Genomic DNA, 8,730 nt, shown 5'->3' with positions numbered 1-8,730 from the left:
TTCCTGTTTTTGTGTATTTGGGATCCTCATCAGTCCCTAAATGTGAAGTCAAGGCGTGGTGGAGATATTTAGTTACGTCAACGGATATTTCCAATTATGGGTTAGTTTATGGGTCAAACTATATCGGGATATGAGTTATGATCCATATCCTCCAGCCCTACACTGGTAGGGATGTACTCTGTCTTTAATTGAGTTACAGGAGGCCTCAGGATGGCATTGTGTCTATATGTATGTACACATGTACCTTGTTTGTGTCTATATGTATGTACATGTGTACCTTGTTTGTGTCTATATGTATGTACATGTGTACCTTGTTTGTGTCTATATGTATGTACATGTGTACCTTGTTTGTGTCTATATGTATGTACATGTGTACCTTGTTTGTGTCTATATGTATGTACATGTGTACCTTGTTTGAGTCTATATGTATGTACATGTGTACCTTGTTTGTGTCTATATGTATGTACACGTGTACCTTGTTTGTGTCTATATGTATGTACATGTGTACCTTGTTTGAGTGTATATGTATGTACACGTGTACCTTGTTTGAGTCTATATGTATGTACATGTGTACCTTGTTTGTGTCTATATGTATGTACATGTGTACCTTGTTTGTGTCTATATGTATGTACATGTGTACCTTGTTTAAGTCTATATGTATGTACATGTGTACCTTGTTTGAGTGTATATGTATGTACATGTGTACCTTGTTTGAGTCTATATGTATGTACATGTGTACCTTGTTTGAGTGTATATGTATGTACATGTGTACCTTGTTTGAGTCTATATGTATGTACATGTGTACCTTGTTTGAGTCTATATGTATGTACATGTGTACCTTGTTTGAGTGTATATGTATGTACATGTGTACCTTGTTTGAGTGTATATGTATGTACATGTGTACCTTGTTTGAGTCTATATGTATGTACATGTGTACCTTGTTTGAGTCTATATGTATGTACATGTGTACCTTGTTTGAGTCTATATGTATGTACATGTGTACCTTGTTTGAGTCTATATGTATGTACATGTGTACCTTGTTTGAGTGTATATGTATGTACATGTGTACCTTGTTTGAGTCTATATGTATGTACATGTGTACCTTGTTCCAGGGTAAATAATGACATTGACATTTTTAAGACACTTCTTACACTCACATTGCTACAAAAAAAATTTCTTTGCTACAAAAAAAATTATGTGCTCCTCGTGCAAAAGCTAGGCTATACAGGAAGTCATGTTTTAAATAACACAAAAAAGAGGATTAGGTCCACATTAATGCTGACAAATGTTTGTTGTTGTAAACATTAATATACGGTGGCTGAGGAGGGTCACAACAACAGCAAACACCACACCTTGACAAATCTAATTCGCAACACAACAACATAAAGCCACAACACAACAACATAAAGTCACAACACAACAACATGAAGCCACAACACAACAACAAAAAGCCACAACACACCAACATGAAGCTACAACACAACAACATGAAGCCACAACACAATAACATAAAGCCACAACACAACAACATAAAGGCACAACACAACAACATAAAGCTACAACACAACAACATAAAGCCACAACACACCAACATAAAGCCACAACACAACAACATGAAGCTACAACACAACAACATAAAGCCACAACACAACAACATGAAGCCACAACACAACAACATAAAGCCACAACACAACAACATAAAGCTACAACACAACAACATAAAGCCACAACACAACAACATGAAGGCACAACACAACAACATAAAGGCACAACACAACAACATAAAGGCACAACACAACAACATAAAGCCACAACACACCAACATAAAGCCACAACACAACAACATGAAGCTACAACACAACAACATAAAGCCACAACACAACAACATGAAGCCACAACACAACAACATAAAGCCACAACACAACAACATAAAGCTACAACACAACAACATAAAGCCACAACACAACAACATGAAGCTACAACACAACAACATAAAGCCACAACACAACAACATGAAGCCACAGCACAACAACATAAAGCCACAACACAACAACATAAAGCTACAACACACCAACATGAAGCCACAAAACAACAACATAAAGCCACAACACAACAACATAAAGCCACAACACAACAACATAAAGCAACAACATAAAGCCACAACACAACAACATAAAGCCACAACACAACAACATAAAGCCACAACACAACAACATGAAGCCACAACACAACAACATAAAGCCACAACACAACAACATGAAGCCACAACACACCAACATAAAGCCACAACACAACAACATGAAGCTACAACACAACAACATAAAGCCACAACACAACAACATGAAGCCACAACACAACAACATGAAGCCACAACACAACAACATAAAGCCACAACACAACAACATAAAGCCACAGCACAACAACATAAAGCCACAAAACAACAACATAAAGCCACAACACAACAACATAAAGCCACAACACAACAACATAAAACCACAACACAACAACATGAAGCCTCAACACAACAACATAAAGCCACAACACAGCAAGATAAAGCTACAACACAACAACATAAAGCCACAACACAACAACATGAAGCCACAACACAACAACATAAAGCCACAACACAACAACATAAAGCTACAACACACCAACATGAAGCCACAAAACAACAACATAAAGCCACAACACAACAACATAAAGCCACAACACAACAACATAAAGCAACAACATAAAGCCACAACACAACAACATAAAGCCACAACACAACAACATAAAGCCACAACACAACAACATGAAGCCACAACACAACCACATAAAGCCACAACACAACAACATGAAGCCACAACACACCAACATAAAGCCACAACACAACAACATGAAGCTACAACACAACAACATAAAGCCACAACACAACAACATGAAGCCACAACACAACAACATAAAGCCACAGCACAACAACATAAAGCCACAAAACAACAACATAAAGCCACAACACAACAACATAAAGCCACAACACAACAACATAAAACCACAACACAACAACATGAAGCCTCAACACAACAACATAAAGCCACAACACAGCAAGATAAAACCCCAACACAACAACATAAAGGCACAACACAACAACATGAAGCCACAAAACAACAACATAAAGCCACAACACAACAACATAAAGGCACAACACAACAACATAAAGGCACAACACAACAACATAAAGGCAAAACACAACAACATAAAGGCACAACACAACAACATAAAGGCACAACACAACAACATAAAGCCACAACACACCAACATAAAGCCACAACACACCAACATAAAGCCACAACACAACAACATGAAGCTACAACACAACAACATAAAGCCACAACACAACAACATGAAGCCACAACACAACAACATAAAGCCACAACACAATAACATAAAGCCACAACACAACAACATGAAGCCACAACACAACAACATAAAGCCACAACACAACAACATGAAGCCACAACACAACAACATAAAGCCACAACACAACAACATGAAGCCACAACACAACAACATAAAGCCACAACACAACAACATGAAGCCACAACACACCAACATAAAGCCACAACACAACAACATGAAGCTACAACACAACAACATAAAGCCACAACACAACAACATGAAGCCACAACACAACAACATAAAGCCACAGCACAACAACATAAAGCCACAAAACAACAACATAAAGCCACAACACAACAACATAAAGCCACAACACAACAACATAAAACCACAACACAACAACATGAAGCCTCAACACAACAACATAAAGCCACAACACAGCAAGATAAAGCCACAACACAACAACATGAAGCCACAACACAACAACATAAAGCCACAACACAACAACATAAAGCTACAACACAACAACATAAAGCCCCAACACAACAACATGAAGGCACAACACAACAACATAAAGGCACAACACAACAACATAAAGCCACAACACACCAACATAAAGCCACAACACAACAACATGAAGCTACAACACAACAACATAAAGCCACAACACAACAACATGAAGCCACAACACAACAACATAAAGCCACAACACAACAACATAAAGCTACAACACAACAACATAAAGCCACAACACAACAACATGAAGCTACAACACAACAACATAAAGCCACAACACAACAACATGAAGCCACAACACAACAACATAAAGCCACAACACAACAACATAAAGCTACAACACACCAACATGAAGCCACAAAACAACAACATAAAGCCACAACACAACAACATAAAGCCACAACACAACAACATAAAGCAACAACATAAAGCCACAACACAACAACATAAAGCCACAACACAACAATATAAAGCCACAACACAACAACATGAAGCCACAACACAACAACATAAAGCCACAACACAACAACATGAAGCCACAACACACCAACATAAAGCCACAACACAACAACATGAAGCTACAACACAACAACATAAAGCCACAACACAACAACATGAAGCCACAACACAACAACATAAAGCCACAGCACAACAACATAAAGCCACAAAACAATAACATAAAGCCACAACACAACAACATAAAGCCACAACACACCAACATAAAACCACAACACAACAACATGAAGCCTCAACACAACAACATAAAGCCACAACACAGCAAGATAAAGCTACAACACAACAACATAAAGGCACAACACAACAACATAAAGCCACAACACAACAACATAAAGCCACAACACAACCACATAAAGGCACAACACAACAACATAAAGGCACAACACAACAACATAAAGGCAAAACACAACAACATAAAGGCACAACACAACAACATAAAGGCACAACACACCAACATAAAGCCACAACACAACAACATGAAGCTACAACACAACAACATAAAGCCACAACACAACAACATGAAGCCACAAAACAACAACATAAAGCCACAACACAACAACATAAAGCCACAACACAACAACATAAAGCCACAACACAACAACATGAAGCCACAACACACCAACATAAAGCCACAACACAACAACATGAAGCTACAACACAACAACATAAAGCCACAACACAACAACATGAAGCCACAACACAACAACATAAAGCCACAGCACACCAACATAAAGCCACAACACAACAACATAAAGCCACAAAACAACAACATAAAGCCACAACACAACAACATAAAGCCCCAACACAACAACATGAAGCCACAACACAACAACATAAAGCCACAACACAACAACATAAAACCACAACACAACAACATGAAGCACAACACAACAACATAAAGCCACAACACAACAACATAAAGCTACAACACAACAACATAAAGGCACAACACAACAAAATAAAGCCACAATACAACAACATAAAGCCACCACACAACAACATAAAGCCACAATACAACAACATAAAGCCACAACACAACAACATAAAGCCACAACACAACAACATAAAGCCACAATACAACAACATAAAGCCACAACACAACAACATAAAGCCACAACACAACAACATAAAGCCACAATACAACAACATAAAGGCACAACACAACAACATAAAGCCACAACACAACAACATAAAGCCACAACACAACAACATAAAGCCACAAAACAACAACATAAAGCCACAACACAACAACATAAAGCCCCAACACAACAACATGAAGCCACAACACAACAACATAAAGCCACAACACAACAACATAAAACCACAACACAATAACATGAAGCCACAACACAACAACATAAAGCCACAACACAGCAACATAAAGCTACAACACAACAACATAAAGGCACAACACAACAACATAAAGCCACAAAACAATAACATAAAGCCACAACACAACAACATAAAGCCACCACACAACAACATAAAGCCACAATACAACAACATAAAGCCACAACACAACAACATAAAGCCACAACACAACAACATAAAGCCACAATACAACAACATAAAGCCACAACACAACAACATAAAGCCACAACACAACAACATAAAGCCACAATACAACAACATAAAGGCACAACACAACAACATAAAGCCACAACACAACAACATAAAGCCACAATACAACAACATAAAGCCACACTTCCTGACAATGTGTTGTCTTTATTATAACACTTATATAAGACTTTTAAAGTCATTTGATAGTAGGCTAATATAGCTAATATAGACACTTACATCATGTGTTGTCTTCATTATATGACTTATATAAGACTTTTAAAGTCATTTTGATAGTAGGCTAATATAGACACTTACATCATGTGTTGTCTTCATTATATAAATTATATAAGACTTTTAAAGTCATTTTGATAGTAGGCTAATATAGACACTTACATCATGTGTTGTCTTCATCATAACACTTATATAAGGCTTTTAAAGTCATTTTGATAGTAGGCTAATATAGCTAATATAGACAGTTACATCATGTGGTGCCTTCATTATAACACTTATATAAGACTTTTAAAGTCATTTTGATAGTAGGCTAATATAGCTAATATAGACACTTACATCATGTGTTGCCTTCATTATAACACTTATATAAGACTTTTAAAGTCATTTTGATAGTAGGCTAATATAGCTAATATAGACACTTACATCATGTGGTGCCTTCATTATAACACTTATATAAGACTTTTAAAGTTATTTTGATAGTAGGCTAATAAAGCTAATATAGACACTTACATCATGTGTTGCCTTCATTATAACACTTATATAAGACTTTTAAAGTCATTATTATAGTAGGCTAATTTAGACACTTACATCATGTGTTGACTTCATTATATGACTTATATAAAACTTTTAAAGTCATTTTGATAGTAGGCTAATATAGCTAATGTAGACACTTACATCATGTGTTGCCTTCATTGTATAACCCATATAAGACTTTTAAAGTCATTTTGGGGGGAGAAGACGACAGCCTCCATGTGGCCTCCCCTGCAAGTAATGAGATATGGTGCAAGACCAGCTCATGAAACGAATGTCGCCACCCAATCGTCACGCTGTCAGATCAGGGTGCAAGAGGCCGGGGGGGCGCAAGCTCACGTCAGGGCGGGCAGCCATCCCGACCATCGAGCGCCAGGGCCTGACAGTACTCCAGCTAAATGTCGAGGGCCTCACCACCGCCAAACTGGACATCATACGCCACCTCGCCGACTCCCATGAAGTCACGGCCGTCCTCCTTCAGGAGACGCACTGTGGAAAAGCAGACTTTCTCAGGTTGCCCGGGTTCCACCTCGCCGGCTCCATCCTCAGCAGGCAGCACGGGATGGCCACCTTTGTCAGGTCTGACCTCAGCTGGACAGCCACAGGCCAATCCCCTCCAGGCGCTAGTCTCGAGTGGATGTCCACGAGGATACAGACAACAACGGTTGTGAACGTGTACAAGCCACCACCATCTGTACTGTCCACATCGGCCCTCCCAACTACCCCGGCACCCGCCATCTACGCCGGGGATTTTAACTGCCAGCACACCGACTGGGGATACTCCCACACAACACCGGATGGGGAGACGCTGAGCGAGTGGGCCCCCAATGCCAACGCCCATCTGCTGTTTGACCCCAAAGAGCCACCAAGCTTCTACTCCTCCAGATGGAACACCTTCACCAACCCAGACCTCGCCTTTGCTGTGTTCCACAGTAATGACCCGATGCCAGAGAGAAGGGTCATTGACAGGTTCCCCCGATCACACCACCGACCATCTGTCATCAGAAATACCATCACTGGAAGACCAACTGGCATGCTTTTTCTGTTGACACAGAGAGAAGATCTGTCACCCTCCCGGACCCAGACACTCCTAATGTGGATGCTGCATATGCAGCCTACTGTGAAGTGCTGACAGGGGCAGCGAAGAAAACCATACCACGAGGCTACAATGCAAACTACATCCCGGGTTGGAACGAGGAGTGCAACCACCTCCTGCGAGCCCACCAGCAGGCTAGCTCAAGAGCTGAAGTGGATGCGACAGCAACGGCACTGCTTGAGAAGCTGGACGCCACTCGCAGGGCTAGATGGACAGAGGTCGTCGAGTCGATTGACTTTACCCACTCCAGCCGTAAAGCGTGGCAGACCATAAACCAGCTCTCAGGAAGAAGTACACCGCCTCCCAAGTGCCCTGTGACAGCAAACTCCATCGCAGCCCAACTCCTGAAAAATGGCCGCTTCCCAGACGCAGACAAAGAGTTTGCCCGCTCAACATCCTACGAGGTATCCGGTCTCTCTAGGGCGGCCAGTGTTAATGCCAACCTGTCAGGAGATTTCAAACCAGCTGAGCTCAAGGACGCTATGGCCAAACTCAAACAAGGCAAGGCACCAGGCTCCGACAACATCCACCCAGAGTTTGTGATCCACCAGAGCGAAATAACATCTGCCTGGCTGCGTGCATTCTTCTCTGCGTGCCTCCGGAGGTCCAAGCTCCCAAGGGCATGGCGACGGGCCGCTGTCATAGCCCTCTTGAAACCCAACAAACCTGCGGATGACCCCAAGTCCTACAGACCAATCTCGCTGCTGTGCGTAGTTGACTCACAACTTCCGAGGGAACAGGCTGGCTTCCGTCGGGGCAGGTCTACAGTGGACCAGGTAATCCTTCTCACACAAGATCTCGAGGACAGCTTCCAGGCCAAAACCAAAGCTGGGGTGGTACTACTGGACCCGACTGCTGCTTACGATACCGTCTGGCACCGCGGACTCCACCTGAAGCTGCTG

Source organism: Entelurus aequoreus, linkage group LG16 (assembly GCF_033978785.1).
Source record: "Entelurus aequoreus isolate RoL-2023_Sb linkage group LG16, RoL_Eaeq_v1.1, whole genome shotgun sequence".
Classification (NCBI taxonomy): domain Eukaryota; kingdom Metazoa; phylum Chordata; class Actinopteri; order Syngnathiformes; family Syngnathidae; genus Entelurus; species Entelurus aequoreus.
Note: the sequence above shows the minus strand (reverse complement) of the source record.